Source organism: Caretta caretta, chromosome 10, assembly GCF_965140235.1.
Source record: "Caretta caretta isolate rCarCar2 chromosome 10, rCarCar1.hap1, whole genome shotgun sequence".
Taxonomy (NCBI): Eukaryota; Metazoa; Chordata; order Testudines; family Cheloniidae; genus Caretta; species Caretta caretta.
The window spans coordinates 72,475,093-72,500,272 of record NC_134215.1 but is presented as its reverse complement, the minus strand read 5'-3'; the positions used below and the strand labels follow the sequence as shown (position 1 = coordinate 72,500,272).

At 45.9% G+C, this 25,180-nt stretch overlaps 1 protein-coding gene across 4 annotated transcripts in view; it reads right to left on the bottom strand.

Moving 5' to 3' along the window:
* SV2B (synaptic vesicle glycoprotein 2B) overlaps positions 1–25,180 on the bottom strand; it is a 99,626-nt gene that overhangs the window by 47,935 nt on the left and 26,511 nt on the right. Inside the window, exon 1 of one of the 4 annotated variants that reach the window (XM_048868203.2) lies at positions 33–52. The exons of the other annotated variants lie outside the window; for them this stretch is intronic. The gene's annotated coding sequence lies outside the window, so the exon portion shown is untranslated. Of the gene's footprint in view, positions 1–32; positions 53–25,180 lie in introns of those variants that run through there. 4 annotated transcript variants of the gene reach the window in all.

Below are 25,180 nucleotides of genomic sequence, written 5' to 3'. Positions count from 1 at the left end.
GGCAGAGAGCACAGAATGCTCCCTGCTAGTACCTTCAAGGGTGTACGCTGCTCCAAAGGGCGGAGGGAAGGAGGTGTGAGCATGGCCTTGCACACCTTCTTCACCAGCCATGCTGGGGATGAGCATGCTTCACTATCCTCCCCATGGCACAGTTCTTCTGGGAGCTACTTTAGTTGCAACCAGCTCTGTACTCCTCCCAGTCAGGCACAATCCAGCCATTTATAGGGGCCACTCGCAGTGCAAGGAATATAGAAAATAAGAATCTTTTGAAATGAAAGAGGCCAGGATGCTGAGCTCGGTCTCTCTGCTCCTTCTAACCGTGTGCAGCCTGCAGCATGTGTTTCATTAAATGTATGGCATATACATAGGCCGCTTTCTCATTATGGGGAAGGAGGGGGGGTATCGGTATCTCTCCATGGACACTGTCAGAGCATCTATCTTTGCTTTAGCTCCCATGACATTTGTCGCTGCATTAAGCACATTTCCTTTCCTTTTGCTGAGTCACCCCATACATCTTCCATTAGGTTAAAAAGGCAGCCAGGGCATTTTCCAGGACCGTGAAAAACCAATCAATGAAAGAAAAAGCCAAAAAGAGCAGCACGCCAATCAGGTCAGAAAGATCAAGCAACTCGAGAGCAGGCTGCAGTAAAGAGAAGTATTTGCATCCACTCTGGATGTGTTTATATGCAAAGAAGTTAATATACTGACAGCCCAGCGGAGGCATTTCACAGGCTTTACATCTCGAGTTTCATTGCTAAAGGGCTGCCAGTGTGGGTTAAAAAAAATCCCCAGACTCCTTTGGAGTCTTAAAAAACCATCTTGCTTATGAAATAACCTTTTCCATTACACAAAGGTTCACTCCCAGGGTGGATATTATTCTCTTTGAGGCAGTGAAAATTTAGCTCCACGGAGAATATTTTCTTCTAAAAAGAAGGGGGAAGGGTTTTTAAATGGGAACAATCTGTTCTGGTACAAAGAATCAGGAAGAACATTAGCCCCTGCTGTTGAATTGTTCAAGGGGCCTTTGTGGGCAGGTTATGTTTCAAAGTGACCTCAAGTCTCAGCCTGTCAAATCAAAGAAAGTGACCTGGGCAGTGTTTCAGTTGCCACTTTTCTTTTCTGAAAACAAGACATTGCTTCCTGCTGATTGTTGTAAAGGTGAACTGTAAAGCTTTCTTTGTAAATGAAATAATAATAATAATAATAATAATAATAATTAACGAACTTTTCAAGAGTCCAGATCAGCAACAGACTTTAAGATACCAAATCAGCCACAGGCCCAAGATGCCTGAATACCATTAAAATTTATACCAAGACTTTAACATTACAAATAGATACCTTTGACAACAAAAAAGCTGGAAATCATTTCCTCCTTTCCTAAGATGCCACAACATGAGCTGAGGATTCTGTGTGTCACCCAGAATCACAGGAGACAGGGGAGCACCCAGACCATCACCCTGCCAGGTCAGGATTGTTCCCTACCGTATGGCACCCCTTACATCAAGGGCATTGTCAGGTATGCAGGAAATTAATGCCGCTCTAGTGATATTATCAGCTGTTGAAGTGAGAACGTGAACCATATAATTCAGGTCTTGGCAGATAAAAAGCTTTTCAGTTCATATTTATTCTGCAGAATGCAGGGCTGTTGGCTGCACAGAGCCCGATCTGGATGGCAAGGGCAGTGGCACATGGGTCATTGTCTTACTCAACAGCTATACGGTAGCCCCTGCCTTTGCCTTCACTCCCCCAGATTGCAGACACACCCAGCACACACTCTCCTCTCCTGCGGCATGGAGTAATGCAGCACACACCCTTCCGGAGCAGGGAACTTGTGCTCTTTCCCTGCAGCTTGCACACCCTCCTGGGAGCAGGGAAATCTCTCTCCCTGCAACCTGCAGGTGGTCCCCTCTCTCCCACACTCTTGCTGTCTCTCTGACACTGCAGCCTCTGCTAACAACTTCACTCTGCTTTAATGTGTATCCAGCCAGCAGCTGGCTGTATTCTCCTTTGGAACCTTCCTCTGTCACATGGTACTGGCCAGGCACTTTCATAACCAGTGACTGGTTTCCACGAATGTCAGGACAGAGAAGATACTGGGGCATCGTATATTTAATCTACTCCCAAATTGTCAGTGTGCATTGAGGACCCAATCCTACTCCTATTTACATCAGTAGCAAAATTCACCGCTGGGTTCAGTGGGTGCTGGCTCTAGCCCCAGCTATTCTAAGCAGCTGCCTGTCAGGAGTCCTGTTAGCAGCTTCTTGTTTCACTCTGCCCCGGAGGAGATGTTGAGCCGTGAGACTGTTCCATGGGGGAAGGAGGAGTTGTCATTTCAGTGATTTATTGACTGCTCTCAGTTTAACCAGGGCAGCCCTTCAGTTATGCCACTGAGAGTCTTTCATGTCTCAGCAGCAAACACATAATCCAAGCAAAGTTACAGGTAATTCTATCTTTTCCTTGGGATATGTCCACCAGTAACTTACCCTGCAATTTTCCAGTACTTACATGATACATGGATCTAGACTGTTCTCAGTGGTAGCAGATGACAGAACGAGGAGTAATGGTCTCAAATTGCAGTGGGGGAGGTTTAGGTTGGATATTAGGAAAAACTTTTTCACTAGGAGGGTGGTGAAACACTGAAATGTGTTACCTAGGGAGGTGGTGGAATCTCCTTCCTTAGAAGTTTTTAAGGTCAGGCTTGACAAAGCCCTGGCTGGGATGATTTAGTTGGGGATTGGTCCTGCTTTGAGCAGGACGTTGGACTAGATGACCTCCTGAGGGCCCTTCCAACCCTGAGATTCTATGATTCTATGATACTTACCCTGGAATTACCCTCTACCTCTGTACACTCTGTACTACTTACCTTTCGATTACCACTTGCTACTTGCTAACAAATCTAGCCCTCTACCTTAAGTTTTTCCATAGTACTCATCACCCAAGTATCTAAGCACTACTACAAGTTTAAATGCTGCCTACTCTACAAATACCCCTCTTAGCTACCCCACTTACCATGCGATTTCTGAGACTCTCTGCACCACTTACCCTATTTTTACTCCCACCTCTGCAGAGCATAATTTACTCTAGGCCTGAGTCTGCAACCTTTACTCACGCTGAGGTGTATTTACTCACACAAGTCGTCCCATTTAGTAGTTGTATGACTCATTGGAAGGATTCCAGAATGGGATCTTCTATAATTATTCCTTGTACCAGGACACTGGGGCCTTGAGGTGCATGCACACATCCCAGTGTGTCTGTTAATGGCCTTGAGCCCTTTAAAACTGCCAGCTATAGTCACAGGATACATGACTAGGTAGGTGCAAGCATGTGACTTACAGGAAACGAGAGAGAAGGGGTCCTGCCTTTCAGACAGGAACAGCAGAGAGGAGGGAGCCAGGGTTAGAGAAGTCCCAGCGCAGGGAGGGAGTGTCTCTCCATAGTAGCCAGGAAGGGTTGTGAAATGGGAAGGGTGTTCTCTCCCCTCCAAGCTGGTGGGAGCTGGGAAAGCCATAGGAGGCTGGGAGTTAGTACCAGTATCTTGAGTTAATTTGCTCCTGTTTTGGAAGCTGGGTTTTACAATAAATTGAGGCTTAGGGACCTCGTACCTGGGATATTATGCCAGCTGAGGAGGGTCAATAGGTGCTGGAACTAGGGTGCAGGGGGGTGCTGCAACATGCCCTGACTTGAAGTGGTTTCTATTATATCCAGGGTTTACAGTTTGGTTCAACGGTTCTCTGCACCCCCACTGTACAAATTGTTCCAGTCTCCCTGCTGGCTGGTGAATCTGCATTCCAGCGTACACCCCTCTTCTACACACTACTTACCCTCTAAACATACTACACAATAACCTTCGCTATGTATTCCATTCAGTATTTACGCTCCAGTTACCTCCCCACCAAATACTAGGTACGATCCAACTGTCCTGACTCTACACAAAACGTATCCTTCATTAAGTCCCGCCTCTGCATGCTATAATTTACTCTGAAATTACCCCTCCTCTACATACTACTTACTCTGCACTACATTACTGCACATCCAGGAGCTACTTCGTCTGTGACCAAATGTTGCCTGTTTATCCTGTGAGCAAGGTACCTTCTAATTTGTACTCTGCAACTTAAAATGTTACCACAAGTTCTTATATATGTCACATTGATATAAGAGTAAATGGTAGTAGGACCTTTTCTGGGGATTGTCCTGTTTTCTCTAGCCTCTTATTCACCAAAGATCAGATGCTTCCTTCCCCACTTCATCATGTAGCCATAGGTTAAAGGAATAAGGTAGGTCTTGGGGTAATCCCTCTTGGCAGATTGCCAGGGAAGAAAGACGCAGGAGAGTATGGCTGAGAATAGAATGGACAAGAAGAGACAAGAGATCTATATTTCCCTGTCCCGGGAGCACAGGAACTGAAAAGCTTGTGTGTGTGTGTGTACATGCACACTCTGGAGAGGGGGACAAGACCTGAAAGGAGAAATTCAGATCATTTCCCTTCTTTTCCCAGATAGGATGCAGGGAGGGAGATGCTAAGGGGCAGGTAGAAGGACTCAGAAATATTGTCATAGGATCTTTAGCAGCCAGCATAATCCCCACAAGCAGATGGTAGCTCAGTTTAGCATTCTGCCTGAAGGACAGTTCCTTCAGCAAAGCAACCACCCCTTCCCCGCCCCCACCCCTGCTTTCTGCTGACAGCATTGGGAAGGAGCCCAAATCCTACAGCGGCCATAAGGACACTGCATTCGCAGAGCAGGTTGTTAAACAAGCCTGGGAGGAAATTCTTCTTCTTGACTAGGAGAAAGGGAGTTGTGCAGTTATGTTTTTCTGATGTTCCAACCTGAATGTGAATATTAATGTGGACGCAATTAATGAATCCATTTATATTAACCCGGGACCAGATTCTGAGAAATCCTGAGCTCCCGCTTCTCCCATTGGACAATATCCTGGACTTCAGGGATACTAAATTTAGAGGGGTATTATTGTGGTGGTGGCAGGATACCTAAGTGAGACTGAGTGCTGTACGTCTACCTACGTGTGACAGGAAGAATGGTTCAGCAGTTGGTGGCATTAGCTTGAGGGCTGGGCAGACCAAGTTCAATTCTCTACTCCGGCACAAACGCCCTGTGTGATCTTGAACAATTCACTTACACCCAGCTCCTCAAAGGCATTGAAATCAAGGGGCGTTAGGCTCCAAAATATCTTTGATCTGGGGCGTAGTGTCCCTGTGCCTCAGCTCCCCGTTTGTAAAATGAGGATATTAGTACTTTGCTACCTCACAGAGGTGTTGTGAGGAGAAATGCATTACGAAGCTTGTGAGCATGGACCGTGAGTTATGTGGGCCCGTGGTGCCCGTGCTCCACCAATATTCAGGAACATGGGCCCAGCTCCACAAATGTTTAGGGCTCTGCTGCCGGCCCGGCCCGGTGCCCAGGATGCCGCTGCCGGCCTGGCATCCGGGGTCCTGGCTGCCGCCCAGAATTCCTTTGCCGGCCCCGCATCCGGGGTCCACTACCCTCTTACCCCCTATCTGGGTTCCACCTTCCAGACACATGGCCCTGCTCCCATGTGGGGGGCGGGACTTGGACCTGTTCTGGGTACCACCAAAAATTATACAAACCTGGCATCTATGCTTGTGAGGTGCTCAAATGCCATGGTAACGGGGGGCCGAGGGGACATAGACACTAAGTCCATAGATAGCAAGAGATAGTCCCTACCCAAAAGAGTTTACAGCCTAACCAGACAAGATAAACAACCAAGGGAAGAAAGGAAGCACTGTTGTCCCCATTTCACAGCAGGGGAGTAGGTTCCCAGAGAGATAAACAATTTGCCCAGGGTCACACAGAAAATCTGTGCCAGAACGGCAAATTGAAGCCAAACCTCCCAAGTCTCAATCCAACGACTTAACCACAAGACCACCCTTCCTCTCTCTTTGGAGGGACACACTCGGTAGACCCATTAAAATGTCAGCTCTCTCTGAAGTCATTTTCTCTGTAATATGTTGCACATGCAGCATGCGTGACAGTGTGGTAAAAAGGTTTAATTGGAACAACTTGCAGAACTGTCTTAGTCCATCCCTTGGGAGTAATGCAGCCAGCCCAAGCCCATGATGGTAAAGTCTTCAGCCCCCACTCCACCATTCTCTCTTCCTCTCTCTTACGCTCACATACTTCTCGCCTCTGTTTCAGGGGTTCTCTTCCATATGCTCTATATAAAACTTCCAGCCCTCCCGGGGAGACCACAGCCCAGGCGTAGGTATCTGAAGCACGCTTTCCTCTTCTCTGTTTTCTCTCTACTGAATTTGATTACTTCATACAGAATTTTATTCATTGATGTAAAAACGTTTCTGCCCAAACCAGATTAATGACCTGCACCATCTTAATTTCAGGAGGGGCCTTGGGAAATGGCAAGGCTGTGGGGGGGGAAACACCTCTGCTGCATGATTCTCATGAGCTCCTTTGCCCTGGGAATAGGAAAGCCCAGCAGAATTAACGTATATTAGTTAATATTCTGAGTAATTATTTTTTTATCTCACTTGAAACCCAGTAATCTTTGGAGGACTTCCTTAATCCCACAGGCCATTTATTTGATTTTGCTGGAATAAAAAGAAACAGGCTATTTACCTTCTTGTGTGCATTGTAATATTTTCTTTTCTGTACACTGTGGCCCTTGTTTGGTAAGTAGCATGACTCTGCCCTTAGCTCCAGCCATGTAACCTCATTGACTGCAGGGTGTACAACTGGATTTAAGGACAGAATATGGTCCTGTATAAGGATTGAGTCTAAAGGGGGCTTTACTGAAGGGAGTAGTGTACAGAGGAGCCTTGTTTTTCTGTCCTTTAAGGAGATATGTGTAGCCTTTCTGCTTTTCTGTGTGGGAAATATGAGGGTGACTTTTGAACAGGCAGGTTTGCTTTAAAACTAAGCCCTAGGATTTGTGCGAACACAGCACTTGGGGAAAAAAACCTGGTGGTTTGTAGGAAAGGCTGGCTCTGTCTTTGGGAAAATAACCCCCACTTGGTCCTTTTATTTCCACCGCCATTAAAGCCCACAAAGCAGATTGACTCATCTTTCTGGCTAAAGATGGCCCATAACTGGAACCTAGACTCTAAACCCTTTCAAACGTGAGCATGTTTGGTAGAAAAGAAGTTGGATTCAAATCTTATTTTGGAACAATTTCTTGAAAGCACAGCCTAGGAGGTATCAGCACCACCAAATCTGAAGCTGATCTGGCCTCAAAACCCATGAATCTACACCAAATCCTAACGCATATCCAGCTCCCAACATGGCTTCCTTATTCATTCCTTAGTACCAGCCATGGAAAGCTATGTGTATTTCCACTATTGCCCATAGTGAATAAACATCAATCCCTGTGTCAGCAAAGAGGAGGGCATTGCTTAAGAGAAATATGTGACATATCCTCCCGCCCAGGGACTGCATCACCTCTGCAGTCCTCCTCACAGAATAGCACTCGCAATTATTATTTGACTAAACCCTGAGGACCTTACTCAATCAAACTCCCATTGCTCTCAGGGTAGGCTACCCCAAGAGCAATGGGAGTTTGATTGAGTAAGGTCCTCAGGGTTTAGTCAAATAATAATTGCTAGTGGTATTCTGTGAGCAGCAGTTTTGTCCGCTGGCAATAGAAAAGTATTCTAGGAAAGCATAAGAAAAGTCAAAGGCCGTCCTACACTCTACAGATTTAGTTGCAAGTGAATGGACCCCCTCCTGATGGATAAATAAGACCACAACCTCTATGTAAATGAGGCCACGCCTTCTAATGCCCTGACCACCTTTTGGAGACCCGTACACAAAACTCAACAGCTGCCGCAGAGCTGAGCAATATCCAGGAGGAAAATTGTTCATCTCATTTGGGTAAAAGGATCTTAGGAGGAGAAAACCAAGGTGACCACTGAAAATTCACAGATGTTTTATGGCCTGTATTATGCAGGAGGTCAGACTATACAATCACAGTTGTCCCTTCTGGATTTACAATCTATGACTCTGTGAAAACACTGAAATCTTCATAGCTACATCAGCTATCATTATCTGTGGTCCCCTATCATGGATCTAGATCTCAAGATTAGCTTGGATTATCTCCTCCTATAGTGTTGCTACACGATTGTTTAGCATTTAATGCAAGTTGAATAATAATCATATCATACAAGCCAAGGTATTTTATGCATCAATTTGCTTTGTTAGTCACCCATTGAATGTTCCCCGTAATCATCATGCATCAGGCTCCAGGTCAAACTCAGCTGGGTTTATCACAAAGCTGTACTATGGTGGGGGGGGGAGGGAGTTGATTGTTAATGAAATGACTTTTCTTCCTTGATTGGCTTCATAGAAGAAGTGTGATTATTCCTGGGGGGTTACGAATGAAGAGATGATTGGTGCAGCAGGAGAGGACGGGATTCCAAGGCATATAGATCGACATGAGGAAAGGACACAAAGTGAGCAGGGTAGCAAGATATAAGAGCAGAGATATAAAGGGGGATAAGTTTGTGTGGAGCCTTGAAGGTGAGAATAAGAAGAATGAATTTGATGCAGAAGGAAACCAGCGAAGAGGCTTTGAAGATGGAAGTGACGTGGTCCTGAGCAGCGAGCAAAGAAGAGGATTTTAGAAGTGGTAGTCTAGATAGATTGGAAGGGAATAGGATAGGAAGAGAAGAGATTAGGTGGGACATGATCAGGGCATGGACAAGGATTTCAGCCTTTGGGGCTGATGGCAAGGATGGATTCCTGGCCAAAATATAGAGGGAAAAGTGGAAAGATCTGGAGAAAGCCTGAATGTGATAACAGACGGGAAAGAGGAATTACTGATGGAAGGAGAGTGGAGGGAAAGGGAATTAGGAGACAAGGAAGGAGGATAGGGCTGAGGATACATCTCAAATAGTTAGAGGGTAAGAATCAGAGACTGGGGTGAAGGAGGACAGGATGTTTGGTGTACGGAGGGAAGTCGCTGGACATGTAGGGAAGTGTAAAGGGGAAAATGAAAGCTCTTGGGAAATTATTGATACATAAACAGTGGAAAGAGCAATCCCTGTAGTTTAGCAATAACATGAGCTCTAAACTTCATATCTGAGTATTATATTCCCATCCCATCCTCATTAGAACTGAGCCCTTAATCCTCACTACATCTTCAAAATCACACTCCTGCTTGTCTTTTGTAATTGTATTTCACCTCCAGAAAGAGCTGGAATAATACCCATACTGAGGACACAGAAGATTTTACTAGAAAATATGTCAATGACAGATGTTCATAGAGAACTAGTGGGGGGGGGAAATCAGCTCATCTAAATCACTTAAAATATGAGGGGATTGTGCCTGGCTTTTTCTAAATAGATCCCTTCTCTTCTGTTGTGAGTTTGCAGCCATTCGTTCCATGTTTCATCCACACCATCATAGGAACTGATCGCATGACACCAATGAAACAGAGCTCCTTGGGATTTTCTTATATGGTGACCTTGGGCCAGATTCTCAGATGGTGTAAATCAACATAGCTTTGTTGAAGACAATAGAGTCATGCTGATTTCAATCAGCTAAGGATCTGGCCCATGGTTTGGAAGCACTGGTGCTCCCTGATCAGGCATCATGACAGGAGTTTATAGTTAGATACAGACAGCTATTGCATAGCATATCATTTAAAAAGAGAATTCCCTTTGATTTCTCTTGACCCCTCTCAAACCCCACTAGGTCCAGAGGGGATTATGTGCTACAGTTTCTTGCATTGGATCTAGCCAGAATGTAAGTCTAAAGGAAATCATGACCTTCTAGAGATGGGCCCACATCAAAATGCCAGGTCTGAACTCCCCCGAACTTTGCATCCAGATCAGAACTTCCCCAAATTTGACTTCTTGGGCCCATCTTCTATCATCTTCCAGCTCCTCTTCCAGGGAATCTAGCTCAGGTACATGAGCTTTCTCAGCACAGTCCATGTAACTGTTTGATCTGTAGGAGGTGGGAAGCTACTTTGTCACCGATGAAAGGCATTTTTAAAAACCACAAAATAACTATGTTGTAATGGTCTGGCATTTATTTTGCATTGCATATGGCTTGATGTCATGTCACAACTTCATCACATATTCACAAAATACAGATCTTGTCATACAAAGTCAAGATCTTTGGCCATGATTATTTTACTCATCCAGTGCTCATTTTTCCTGGCTTCAGGGAGGTAAAGGAGTGTTTCTCTCCAGTCTCTCCCAGACTCAGGGGAGGAATGCTGCCATCAGGTCATTCTCCCAACTCCACATGAAGCAATGAACAAACATGAAGCAAAGGCACCAACTCCATCCATCCATTAGCTCAATGTTCCCCAAGCCACCTCATCAAGCAGAGTTCTGCTCATCCGGCTTGCAGTCATGACTAGTAATCATCGCATGCACAGATCCTTCAAAGGCCACATGCAGAACTGCAAGCTGGGTATCACTGCAGTAAAACTGTACTTATTTACCATAATTGTAATCTAGTGGTTTGAAGCAACACATTATTCACCCACAAATCAGAGACATACTTTTCTTGCAGCTGTCCCTAAGAATGTTACCAGCTGGGACCTATATTAAGAGTCTGCTTTTAGTTTTGTCGTCATAAAATTACACCCACAAATAATTATGGCTATAATAATTGTGCCTAGGGCTTACACATTTACCGAATTTGTGGGCACAATAAGACATGGTTTGCAGATACTTAGAAATGCTATACATTGTACCCACAATTAACAGCAGGGGCAATTATTTGCAGGAGCAAAACTGCAAAATAGGAGGCTAGATTAAAAAATCAAGGCCATAACATGCCCGTCTTTAATAGATTTCATATTTACAAGTAAGTTCTTTGAAAACTGGGCAAGGGAAGTATCTTTTGCTGTTGTTTAAATAAAAAACATAGTATTATATTAAAATAATAAACATAAACCTGTTACCCAAGAGACGTTTTTGTATCAACTCTTTTGTTATTTGATGGACGCTGTAGTACAAGCCAGAAAAGACCCCACTGGAACTTATTAAGTAAGCTATCTGCAACACAGATTTTGTATTAGTAGCTGTGAGTCACAACTCACAAGAAAAGGACGACATTTGAAGGTCATTGACTTCATATCCTCTAGTACCAAGGAATAGTTTTCAGCACCATAGGCAGAACCTAATGACTACTACCCTGTGATATAGATAGGCCAGGTAGGGTAACACTCCGCTGTCCAATTTAAGACTGAAGATTTGCTTTGAGACGCTGCTGTGTTTCTTATCACTACAGAATGGTGCTCGTTTAATCATTCCATACGTGTTACAGATTCGTGGGAGATCATTAGTGATGTATCCATGGCATATTGAGAAATGTAGGGAAACCAAGAGCTTGGGTAATTTAATGTACTATCAACATAATGACAGGTTTCAGAGTAACAGCCGTGTTAGTCTGTATTCGCAAAAAGAAAAGGAGTACTTGTGGCACCTTAGAGACTAACCAATTTATTTGAGCATGAGCTCAAATAAATTGGTTAGTCTCTAAGGTGCCACAAGTACTCCTTTTCTTTTTATCAACATAATATTTATTATTTAGAGAAAACATTTTAGTTCAAAATATATTGCTGCAGAATTTATTGCGCTTGGACTGTCATGTTGTTGGATAATAAGTATTTATTATTTGGTACATTTTTATACTTTTTCTTGTATGTGCCCATCCTCTGTTTAATGAAGCAATCTTGGAATTAATTCATTACAGTAATCTGATGAGGATAATTCTATGAGGATAAATCCTGGGGCCTGAGGATAAGTAAGTTATCTTAAGAAAGGCTGACAAATTATGGGTCAAATCTCCAGCTGGTATAAATAGGGGTAACTCCATTGACTTCAATGGAACTATGCCAATTTATACCTGCTGAGGTTCTGGCCCTATTGGTCTATTTTGCTGCCCTTAACTCATATTGCATTACTTACACTTTGGGCTGGATTCTCAACCCTCCCCACGCCAAACACAGGTGCAAGGAATGGGTCGTGAAGGTTTCCCAGAGACACTTATGGTTCCAAGATCCACCACCACCCAGCCCTCATGTACATTAGAGCAGCTGGGGTCCCGCTGTAACTTACACCAATGGAGAAATGAAGTGGAAGATGTCTGCTCCTCCATACCAGCGCTTCAACCCCTCATCCCCAACCCGACACCCCCTGCTAGCTCTACCCCAGCTGAGAGTTTCTCTACTAGCCATTTCCACCCAGAATCACCCACACTGGACCACCTGAGTGGCACAAAGACGATGGACAGAGTAGGCCACAGAATCCAGCCTCTTGTGTACTACGCATACTGTTGTAATCAAACTCTGCTTGATGCTTTGATGCATGGTCCCACTCAGAACCAAAACCTAGCAACATGGTTCCTTTAGGAGAAAAGCATCCAAAAGACACAAAATGGACCAATACCATTTCTCCTTGAAGCCTGATATACCCTGCTGTGTAAACTGCATTCAAAAGAAAATTAAGAAATCAGGTATTTCATTTAATGCTATAGTTAATCTACTTGATGTCCTTCCATCCATGCAAGTACAGTACATCAGGAACTCAATAGCATGGTGTGTTTTCTTTGCCTCCTACACCCACAGAGCATTGGGTAAGTTTTCTATTAAAACATGTGCCAGATCGATGACTAAAATGCCATCCACTGCATGTGACAGTGACTTTCCTAGTGAAGTAACTGCAGCCGAAGTTTAAGTTTTGCTTCTCCGTGTTTGTTTGAAAAAGGAAGACAGAAAGCTTCACGGATTGCTAAGGAGATATTATATTTTTAATCTGATATTCTAAGGGTCTGGATACTTTTAAAAGTCAAGCTGAAGATGGCATGTGCCCGTGATAAGCTGGTGCAGTGCTCATCAAATAGATGAAACAAATAACAATCATCAGTCTTATTTGAAGAATAAACAGCTTTTCTGAATGTAAGGACATAGAATAAGAAGGAGAGTGTTTGTGAGATAGAGCTAGGATAATACTGAACAATAGTAACGGTAAGACAGAGGCTTAGAGCCGTGCAAAGCTATATAAGACTACACATTAGGATGCAGGAGAAAGGCCATAAAAGGTCAAGTTGAGAAGCTGAATATGTGCAGTGAATTGAAACAGATGGCATAAAAGGAGCTGATAAATCTGAGCAGAGGCACTTCAAGAACCAAAAGATCTCAGTGGAAAAGAAGAAGGTGAAACGGAAAAGAACAGAATTAGGGAGGACGGCGAGATAATCACAGCATGAGGCCCGGTGAGGCCTTCCAGTGTTTTTACGGGGTAAGAGAAGAGTAATTTATGCAGGGTCAACTTGGAAATAACCAGAATGTAATTGTCTGAACTGGTATTTGTCCAGGCCATTGAGAGTAACGTCCTTAATCCTAAAAAAGTGCCATGGTGTCTTTAAATGTATCTTGGCTGCTTATCTGCCCCCCCCTTACCATCGTATCTGAGCATCCTCACAACCCCCCTGTGAGTTAGGGCAGTGCTATTACTCCCATTATACAGAGGGGCAACTGAGGCACGCAGAAACTAAGTGACTTACCCAAGGCCACTCAGGAAGTCTGTGGCAGAGCAGGACCTTGCGCCCATGTCTCCTAAGTCCTAAGCTAGCACCTTAACATCCTTCATCTCTTGAAGGGCAAGGAGTTAGGGCTGTTGTGGTTCTACAGCTCGTAAAAAGACAGCATCTCTAGCAGAACAGTGCACCCAGCCAGTGGCATGCTGATGCACTGACTTAGCACAGATTCAGAATGAATCCTGCCACTCACTGGATCACCAGCCCCTCTTCTGGCCAGTCTCTGGGCATTCCTTGGAGGTTTCCTCTGGAGAAACTTAACCGAGCCCAACCCTCGTTGGCTCATGAGCTTTGACCTGTTTACGGCCTAGGGCGACAGTGAGGTGACAGCCTTTGAAACAAACTGTCTGCAATTCAGCAAGTTCCACCCGGGTCAAACATTCCTTCTTAACAATGAATGGCTTCCCTTACTGGCAGATTTATTTCATCACCCTTTCAATCTGGGTTATTAAAATAATGAGCCATTTAATTAACAAATCCATTCAGACATGACAGTATTGAATAGATACATTCCAGTGACAGTCCACCATGAAGGTTCTTGCAACCCTTGGGTAGGCTTCCAAATTACCCTCTATCAGAAGGGACTTACATATTATCGGGTATCTTTATTAAATGCCTAATTAAAATACTTCCATTTATTCTGTCTCCTGCAGGTCAGATATCAGTGTTAGCCTTTGCCTTTCTTCACAGTGCACAGTTTCTCCTCCCTCATACATTGCCTGCTCTCCTTCCATGCCACACTTCTGAACTCCCTGTTCCTATCCTTCTCCCATCTTTATGCCTCCTGCTAGGTCAGCACTGATACCTCACGAAAGCTCATGCTCAAATAAATTGGTTAGTCTCTAAGGTGCCACAAGTACTCCTTCTCTTTTTGCGAATACAGACTAACACGGCTGTTACTCTGAAAACTGATACCTGAAACTCCCTCCCTGTCCTTTTGTCCCTAGCGACCTCCATTGCTTTATTCAGAGCCCTCCCTCAAACACACTTCTTCCCCCAGGCCTTTCAGCAGTAACCCACCATGAATGGTGTGGAGGTGGTTGTGTATGGTGGGCAGCATTAAAGTCATCATTTGCCAAGAGTTACCATAGTGCGGTATCTGAGATATTTCCTTATACTTAAAATTGGGGGTCTCAGCTACTATATAGGATTGTTGTCACCTTTCCCTTTCCCCCTTCACCCACCCACACATAAGGGACACGACTTCCGCTGATAGACACTACTGAAGGGCAAAGATCTATGTGGCCATCCTGTGCTTCTTCAGAGGCCAGTGCAGGATTGTTCCCTCTCGTGCATTTTCTAGCATGTACTACAATGAATTGCACAGGTCAGCTGTAAATGATTCCGTCACTGAGGGAAGTTTCTAGAGGCTAAGCAATCTCACTGTTAGCAACTATTCCCTGCTATTGAGAACACACATTTCATAACCAAAAGTCATTTTTCAGGAATCTCTTTCAGGCATTGTCTCAGAAAAAGGCTGCCAATTTCAGTGACATGTATAGGCCAGCCAGCTGCCCCAGAATTCAAATTCACTCCAAGAAGTGCCCAGGCCCATAACAATCATAATCAACCTTATGTTTCTATGATGCTATCTCGCAGGATTCTTGTTTTAAGTTTTCCTTTAGTGCTGCTGTACAATAAAATCTCAGGAAGCAAAGTTATTGCAGTGCTAAGAATGAGATCAGATAAGAAGCTAGGTTCTAGACCTAAAATGTAATATCTTTCTTTTTGTATGTAACCCCACCCCACTGCAGGATTTTGATTGACTGCAGCTGCCCTGTGCCCATGTTAGCAATCAATGTCCATTATGCATCCTATCAATACAGACGTATAAACCTATGAAGTGGCAGATTTTAACAGGCATTCACTTGTAAGGCTCTCTCCAAGATTACTTAGCAGGAAAAGTGCTGGACCGTGGCTTCCATTTCATCAGTATTCAGACCATGCTTTCTGTAAGGATGCTGCTGGGGGACAGTGTGCTAGCTGGTAAGACCTACACCCTGCAGCAGATATGGCCGCTAAGCAGAGTCCATTATCTGGTTGTCAGACTCACCATGTGCATCGGACACATCACAGCAGCGGGGTTCAAGTGTGTCCCTTTTGTTCCAAAAGAAACAAAATCTACATGGTGAGTTTCCTTCTAACGGGACCTGTGGAAGCTGCTCTGGGAATTGCACCTTGCATAGTTCACATGCACAAGTCCTTAAAGGCCTGGCAGACGCAACCGCATTGTTGAAATTCACAGAGGTAGGATGTTTTTTCGCATGACTGGGTAGGCAAGTTAAAGGTGCTTCAGGGTACTGAACAAGCTCCAGCATTGACTTGGCAGATAACCCAATGCCTCACACGAGGCAACATTCCCTGGCTATTATTTTCACAATGATGTATTCTTTATAGTCACATTTTACATTCATATGTCAACTTTCAACTCAGAGGAGCCCACAGTGCTTTGCAAACTACACCTATACAGCGCCACGGAAATGCAGCCACTTCTAGGGTAGCTGGCTGGGCAGGGGGCACCCAGCACACTGCACAGCGATAGGAGGAGGTGACGGGACATGCCTCCAGCATGTTTGACAAAGGCTCTTCAACAGCTTCGTGCATGCCCTCCCTGCTCCCATAGTGGCTCTCAGGGTAGCTGGCTATAAAAGCAGCTCATTTGGCTGGCATAGGCAGCATCCTGCCAGTCCAAATTCCTTCTCTCTGGTCCTGTGGCTCTCAGCTCAACCATAAGCACGGACATCTTAACTCACCATCCCTTCCACCCTACAGCCTTCCTCTAGTCCGCTCTTGAATAGGCAATGTGCAAAGAGGGGAGGATGGCAGGAAAAGAGGGAAAGAAAGAGAGAAGGGAGCCACGTAGAAAGAAGTTGGCACAAAGCAACAGGGAACAAAGAACAAGAAAAAGCAAGCACGAAGTACCCCAGGGTAGGAAAGGGGTAGGACCACAACAAGAAGGGTGGAGAAAAGAGGAGAGAGAGTGGACACGGGGGAAAAAAAGAAAGGCAGCAGTTATTGTGCAAGTGTAACACCGACAGACCCCAGTCATCAGCAGGTGGGATCGAACCAGGTGGGACCTCTGGAGCCTAGTGCATGAGCTAAAAGCCAACTGGCTGTTAGCTAAGGCTGTAGAGCAGACTCATTTTATCTCTCTCTCTAAGTGGTCTCGGTGCCACTACATGGGACAGAACCCCACCCCCAGAAGGTGTGTGGGTTACACGAGGACATTGTTTGTGGGGTAGGAAGTAAGGGGGGGGGGGGTATGTCCAGCTGTCATCCATCCCAAGAGAGTCTCCAACAAGAACGGTTTAGAACCACCAACCTGGTTGATATACTGACGGGGTTCATCTCCATTTAGCTCATGTGATCTGATGGGATCGCAGCATGAGGTGCTGTTTGCCATGCAATCCTCTCAGAAGTTTGAAAATAACATGGTCTTGAGCCTTTAGAAGGGCAGAATAAATACTTAATAGACATTTTAAATGTCCAGTGAGAAGGCTATGCATTTGCCTCCCATACAATCTAGTAAATTCCTGCCTAGGTTGGACATTAAGATAAATGATGAGAAAGCTTCAGCTCTGGAAATGAATAGCTGCAATATATTCACCAGTCCATGCTACAAGGACTTGATGTGTCTGCAAAGGGAACATCCTCAGAATTCCCTACTGAGGCACGGGCACATTTATTGATAGTTTGCAACTGACCTGAAGCCATTATTTATTGCCTACCAAGGTGCTTGTCGGGAGGGGCCTCGTGTGGACAGACTTTATAGCTAAATTGCCATTGGTTTACTGTGTTCAGGGAGACTTGCAGTCACATTATTTTTGCTTTTACTTTACTTGTGACTCTTCTGTTCAGTATAAGGAGGCTAACAAGGTGAGCCGTGTTCTACAGGACAAACTACTGCGTGTGCAACCACTACTTAAGAGTCAGACAGGGTGCAGCCAGAGAGGAAGGACAGGTGTCAGTCTGGGAATATGGAGACCTGGCTTCAGTTCCTTCTTACATCACAGACTGCCTGTTGGACCTGAGGCAAGTCACTTAGTCTTTCTGTGCCTCAGTTTCCCTTGTGTAAAATGAGGACAATAGCACTTCCCTACCTCCTAGGGGTGTTGTAATTAAACAGTATGAGGTGCTCATATGGGGACCAGATAGATACTGTCAATAGCTGAAACATAAAAGCCTTAACAATCGATGGACAAGTTCAGAGATTCAGCTTTCAAGACTTGCGATGCTGCTCATCAGGACTACTGTGACCCTGAAATCACTCTTACAGGAGCAGAGTTTCTACAAGCCACTCAGTAGCCCAGGGAGGTTGGCCCTCTAAAGGGAGAGAGATCTCAGCCTCATCTGTAGTACAGCCAACTCACTCCCCTGGTGGGGAAAATAAAGAATGTCATGTGACTCAATCAGGCTTTCAGGTTATATAAGGGAGAGGCTTGGGTAGTGAGATAGAGGCCTTCAGAGAGCAGGAAGGCTCCTGAGAAGACCTTGAGACACCAGTGGAGAAAAGACTCCCTCTAGATAGGCCTGGGAGTGGCCTGCCAAAGCAGGGAAAGACTCTAGGCAGGAGGGGCTGGGAGAGGCTTGAAAGACAATAGGTAGGAAGACTTGGGGGGGCTTGATGAAAAGTGGGGAAGGAAGAATCTATGAACTTTGATTTGGACTTTGAGGACTTTATTTGGAATGATTTATGTAAATAAACCAGGGTATTATTGGCCCAGAGAAAAGCCTGGGTGGAATTTATTGAGGAGCCCTAAAGAGAAGGAAATTGAGGCCGGGATGCTGCAGGGCCCATGAATGGGCACTCTGGAGGCAGCGGCCCTGTTACTGGCAGAAATACCAAGAACGTTTGTCCTGAGATTCCAGCATTTCCTCTTCTCACCTCAGCTGTACCCACAGGATGGACACCAACAAAACCAAATACAAAAAGCAGCTAAATCCTGTCCAGCTCCCAGAAGGTTTGGTCTGAGTTGAGGTTTAGATGAAGGTCTGCTCTTATCTTACTTGAACTGGCTCATGTCTCCCTCGTCTGAACTTGGCGTGACCTTTGGACTTTTTGCTGCATGCTCACTGCTGCCTGTAGGGACTCACTCTGACATTCAACACTGCTACCTCAGGCTCGGGTCCTATCAGCGCTCCTCAGATACACAAAGCCAAGCTATGTTAGTACCTGTATGGGTGACCCCCAAGGGAACAGCAGGAAGAGGGGTTGTGGAATCAAAAGGTGGAGCTCTTCCCAAAGAATCATTATCAAGCCAACTTTCTGCACCGTATTGGGGGGGTTGTGCTGACAGTGGTGTTGTCTTTGCAATGAGAAGTAAAACAATGCCTCCAGCGGTCACCAAAGATCCTGTGAATACTTTTTAAGGGCAAGGGCATTAGCCCCAAACTTCTGACCAAAATCTATTTTGGGGCTTTACATTCTGATCTTTAAATAGTCCCAGCTGTTTCAATTGAACACAGCATTCTGCTTCACTTCCTGTCCTAAACTGCTGTGTAGTCTTGCTGTATGCTGGTAGGCTATCGCTGCTACTAAACTTCAGTGGGTGAATGAAGTGATTTTGTTTTTAACAACTGTCTGATCAAATGCTTTCTAAAATGCTGGGATAAAAGGTGTCCTATAAATGTAAAATGTAGTTAATATAATATTAAAATCTGAGAGTAAAAAAATGAAGATTTTAAAAACATTCAGCAAAAATATATGGCAGGGTCCCTTTCAGACCTGTCCAATTGCTTCATAATAATCTACCCTTAATGGAGGAATATTTTCACAGATCTGCACCCTCCTAAACGCTTTGCAGATACTGGTTGATAAATACTAAAATAAAGGCCAGACCCTGTCCCAATGGGAATTTGATCATTGACTTTGATGGAATCAAGATTTGGTTCAAGATGTTGGCAGTAAAATTAAAGTCCCTTGTCACTTCACACATCTGGGAAGAGTTCCCCTGGGTGGTGTCCAGGGGCTCCTTGGACTTCTTTGAGGAGTGGGTGCCGTCTGGGGTTCTTTGCTGAGAGTGCCCATCTGGATCCCTCATTTTGGCCTTAAGAACTTCACTCCCATCCCTGTTTTCTTATTTGTTGTCCCCCAAACTCAGTTATGACCTGGGCTCAGCAGTTCCTCCCCTCTGGTTGAGGGGCAGGCCTGGGCCCACCTGAGCCGTGCTAATACCTGCAATAGGTAAACTGAGGGGGTGGGGGAAACACCCCTAAACAATCTCCATGGGCTGGGAGAGTGGGCATGATGACCCTACAGGCCCAAGCGCTTGACTTTGAAAAGGAACTGAGTGAGAGTTAGTAATAAACTAACCAGGTACAGTGTTCCGGGGTAGGAGAGAGCCAGTCTATGGTAGATCCATCCATCTTCTACTGCCCCGGAACACTGTACCTGGTTAGTTTATAAACACACAGAAATAAAGGATTTTCCCTCATCTGGGCCCAAACTTCTCCTGTCCTGCTCCATCCTGCCGTGGAGAAAAGACCGACATTCCTGTACAGGATAATGGCCTCACTAGAGGTGGATGGAAGAGGCATAACGCCCTTACTGGGACCCAGAGAGCTGCAGACAGATGTAATCAGAGGGTCTGATCCTGCAAGGGGCCAAGCACCCTCGTCTCCCACATTGCCACTGGGTTGAAAGCAGCGAAGCAGCACCTGCTTAGCCCAGCTGGGTCCTTGGCTCCCTCCTTGTGCCGCAGCTGCCGCTGTGACTTCAGAGCTTGCTGGTGCGTGACAAGCAGCAGGGCTCTTTAGGCCGAGGGCCCTTCGTGCCAGGCTGACGGCTCGCTTTGCTCACACGCAGGCAGCTGGGCTCCGATCTTAATTAGCCTGATTGAGAGAACCGCTCGGTGAAAGTGACTGCTGGGGAGGTAACTGGCAGCGGGCAACTCCCTCTCCCTGCACACTTCCTACAACTGAAGCGAGCGTCTCTCCTTCCGTTGCATTCTGGGCATCGTGGGCTTGCGTTGGTTATTTGCACTCAGCCCCATTCAGACGACAAGATCCTCCCCCTACCCCCAGTGAGTTAATATTCTGCTTTAAAACAACCTGGCGATGCTCTCGAATCGAACCTCCCCTGGCTTCTCAAGGCCATTTTGGCTCTCTGTTGCTTTAGGGCTATCCTGGGCTGTAGGGGAGGTACCAACGTGCCCATTCCCTGTGTACGACTGAGGCAGGCAGGATGGGGCCTGAAGCAGGATCAGTAAGTACCCCTCCCTTTAGAAGGGTGCTTTGGGTGGCAAGCTGTTTAGGAAGGGGATCAGGCACCAGGCATGTCTTCTCCCAGATACTCCCACTTGGGGTGCCTGGCTCCACAGGATGTGGTCTGCCTCCCAAGCACCTACACCTTGCTTCTGGAGGCCCCTGCTACAGGTATGCAAGGGGAAGGAAAAGCACAGGGTTCCCAGTGTCTCCCACCTTCCTCAGTGTACCCACATAAGAACAGGCAGAATCTGGCACTTGAGGACCGATCCTGCAGAAGCAAGTGCCTGCTGGGAGATGCTGATTGCTCCCAACTCCCACTGCTGGCATTCAGCACCTTGCAGCAGCTCTACCGTGAGCTTTGCCTGGGCCAGAGATCATGTGACCTTCCATTTTGTACAGCCCTAATCGTCATTGGTCACTCAGACCCTGAATTGATTTGCAACCTTTTGGCAGGAAAAAAGTACATCTGCGTCTTTGCACCATGCCGAAAAATGTACGTGTCTGAAGATTGCGCCCGAGGCCAGGCAGCTGTAGTAGCAGAACACCCAAGGACCCCGTAACAGGTGGTAGGCAGTGGAAGGCAAGTCAGAGCAAGAAATGCATGTCAGTGAAATGTCAGCAGCGTTCCCTTTGGCCCTGGCAGGATCGCTGTGTTCTAGCCGGCACCATGACATGAAACTTAATGGTCACATCGAAAAAAAATAGAAATGGGCTAGAGAAGATAAATCTCGCGCTCTTATTTACTGCCTCACAATACCAGGGGACAGTCAAGAATATTAAAAAGGCAACGATTTCAAAATTGATACAAGGAGCTGCCTGTTTACACAATATAACTAACCTGTGGAACTCCTTGCCACCCGATATCATGGAGGCAGAGAGGATTCAAAATAGGGATTGGACATTTATACGGCTAATGGGAACTTCCACATTTACATTGAATGGGGTCATTTATTTTTTTAGAAGGAAAATAGACCCTCATGATTCAATACATAAGCCAGCCACTAACCGACGGGGGCCAGGAAGAATCTTTCCTTTGGGGAAGGTTATTCCATAATTATCTGGGGTGGGGTTTCTTGCGTCTGCCTCTGCCTCTGAAGCAGCTGGCACTGGCCACTGTAGGAGACAGGATCCTGGACTACTCAGATCACTAGTCTGATTCTGTTTGGTAATCCCTGCGTGGCTCTGACAGGAAGGTTGGAGAGTAGCATCAGAATGGCTGTCATGGGGTTTTCTAGCATGCCCTGTAACTGAGCTGAGGCTATTCAGGCAGAAAGGACACCACAAGACAACGATATCAGAATAAGAGGCATTTACTCCTGCAACAGAAGAGAAAAACACGACTTGTCGCATTCCCAATAGCTCTGAGATAAAATAAATACGGACAGTGCTGGCAGGATGAGAAAAGCAGCCAAGGGTGAGAACGCAGCCAAGCAGCAGAGTATGTTAATAAGTGACACAGATGTGACAAGGCAGGGGGATTCGCTGGAGAATTTCAGGGGGACAACGAATAAGTCAAGCCAGGGCACACACATAACATTTCAGAAGGAAGGATGGCATGCTATCACAGATAGCCAGCAGGGGATGATTTTCAGTAATCATTAGTCAAGGTGTAATGCAAGGAACTGGAGAATGGCTCTCAAGCTTGATAACAGGGATAGCTAATCTAGCTTTAATCTAATCCGGATCAATAGAGAGCAAAAGTCATTACTCTGGGATGGCCATTTGATGACCTATGTGAAATGAGCTGGTGAGTCTCACTCCAGTTCTGGAGGAGAAGCAGCCAGAAGTAATAAACCCCCTTGCCACAACTGGCAGTAACAGTTCCCTTTCAGCAGCCTTAGCAACATCCCTTCCTCTGCTGCCACAGGTCCTACAAGGCATGAGGGAGCACAGAGGAAGGCAGGATAGTCCAGTGGTTAAGGCATGAGGGTAGGACTTTGGAGACTTGGGTTCAACTCCCTGCATTGTTATAGACTTCCTGTGTGACATGGGGCAAGTCACTTAGTCTCCCTGTGCCTTCTTTCCCCTCTCTACAATGGAGATAATGGTACTTCCCTACCTCAGGGGTGTTCCAAGGGTAAATACATTACAAGTTGTGAGGCTCTCAGATACTGCAGGGGGCCAGAGAAGCACCTAATATAGATCGGTAAGGGGCATCGGCAGAGCTGGCACTTGGGGGAAGCTGAAACCACCATTGCCCATGCTACACCATCATACTCCATGGCTATAAATCTGGTGCTTTAAATTCACTCTTGGGCCTGGCGGTAGGAGACATGGAGGTGGGGACCCGGGTAGTCACTATGGAATGCTCACAGTGTCTACCTTTCTTGTGCAGATGAGACCCACAGATGGATCTGCATTATGCGCAAATAGTTGTGTCCTAAAGGCATTTACATGGCAGTTGTGTTTTCTGCCCTTGCCAGCCCAACACTGAAAGAGGTCTAAGTACAGCCTGAATCTATTCAGACACAAGTGAATCTGCTGCTGGAAATGGAACAAGACACATTTGGTGGGTGGTTGTTTGCTTTTAAATAGGATCTTTAGAAGGACCTTTTATTTCCTAAGGGAAACAGTCGAGTTTTTCATTCCCTGCCTCCCCTGAAGAATTTAATGGGCAGATGAACTCTGGAGCATGGAAGCTTCCCATGACTAAGAATGGAGTGTGTATGTTGCTTTATACCGCACAGTAGCGGGATGTAGGGTGGGGAGGTGGACAGCATTCTGAAGATAACTGCAGCCCTTACTGCTTAATGGTCTGCTTCATCTTCCAGTATCTACGGTTGTCTGTACACCCGGGTCTATCTCAGTTTGCGCTGGTACACCATTGCAGGATTTACTATACACACAGTAGTCTCACTGGCACCAGGCTGGATCTGAATCGGAGCCAGTCTGAAGGAGATGCGTTTGAGCTTGCCAGACACTAACAGCCCAGCTTTGGCTCACTCAGGATTGCCACCTTTCTTTCACACCCTGGTACTGTGATGTTGTGTCACCAGGCTGGACTCAGAGGAGAGGACTGGTTGTTTCCCGGTAGCTAGCTCTTTATTCCCCAGAGTGCCCCAGGCCAGGATGCTATGGGGCCGGCCACAGGCCATAGCAGATACGCTTTGTCCCTCTTCAGATGCCCACCGAGATACCCTCAATTGCAATTCTTTCTGCAGACTCCAAAACACCCTCCCTCCTTGACCCTTACCCACTTGCCTCTTCATAACAGGAGGACACCCAGCTTCACTGACCAGCAACTCCAGTGCTGCTCCTAGAGCTTGGTGGTGAGGGTGTGGCAGGCTGCTGGCACTGGTTGTGGTGTCGAAGACTTTCAACTTTCTTTGAAGTGTCTAGAACTGGCCAGTGCTGGAGCCAGGATTCAGGACTAGATGGACCAATGGGGTGATCCATTATGGCCAATATTATGTTCTTGCAAACAATATTTAATATGTTAAAATCTTCACAAGGAAAGACTGAGCAAGCAACACAAGAGAAAAGACAGAGAGGGAGAGAAAGCTTTGTCGTATTCCAGCAGAGAAAGTTAATAGTCACACTCCATCTGAGACTGCACACTAGAGTTCAGACGAATCTGCGAAGCATTGTCTGTAACTGAGGGGCAGGTTCTGGGGATGCTGTGTACCAAGGAGCCAGCAGCTCTTTCTTAGCTAGGCAGGTAGGGTTACTCTACTAGAAAAAGCCAGCTCTATTCACAAGTCCAATGAGCAATCTCAATGACGTCATGCCTCAGGGAACCCTGTACCACAGAGTGTTAGAACTGCAAAGCAACGGAGGCAGAAGAATGTATATAAGGAAAGGTGGGACCGACAGACTGTATTTAACAGAGACCTACCCCCCAACAAGAAAGAATCCTGAGAGAGCAGACAGAAAGACAGGGACCACAAATGCAGCATTTGCAGTGTCTAGGAAATCATATTGTTGGATCAAGTTTTCTAGACTCTGGACCAAATTCTCCTCTCAGTTATGTTGGTGTAAACCTGGAGTAACTTCATTGGGCCATATTCAGACAGGTACAATTGCATCAGGTCTGAATTTGGCCCGCTTGGGTTTGATAATCCTCTCACATGCACTACTTCTCACCGGGGCACCAGTTTCCCACGGATGACCCTCCCCTGACTTCAGCGGAGTTATTCCAGCCTGACATTATCTGCCTCTGGATTCTCAGCACTTCACAGCGATTTACACTGACGTTTAAGAGCAGAACCTGGACCCTCAGAGACAGACGCTTTCCTAGACACAGCAAGGTCGGAGGGTAATTTCCAAAAGACGGGTGGAAGTTATTTTCTAGTGAAGGGCAGCCGTGGCACAGAAACATTTGATAGTGTCGCTGCTTAATGACCCAGGAAATGCCTGCAGCCAAACCACCGCGGGCTCTCAGGTCTCACAGGCTTTTCAATAGTTCAGCAGACCCCACCCAGAGAGACATA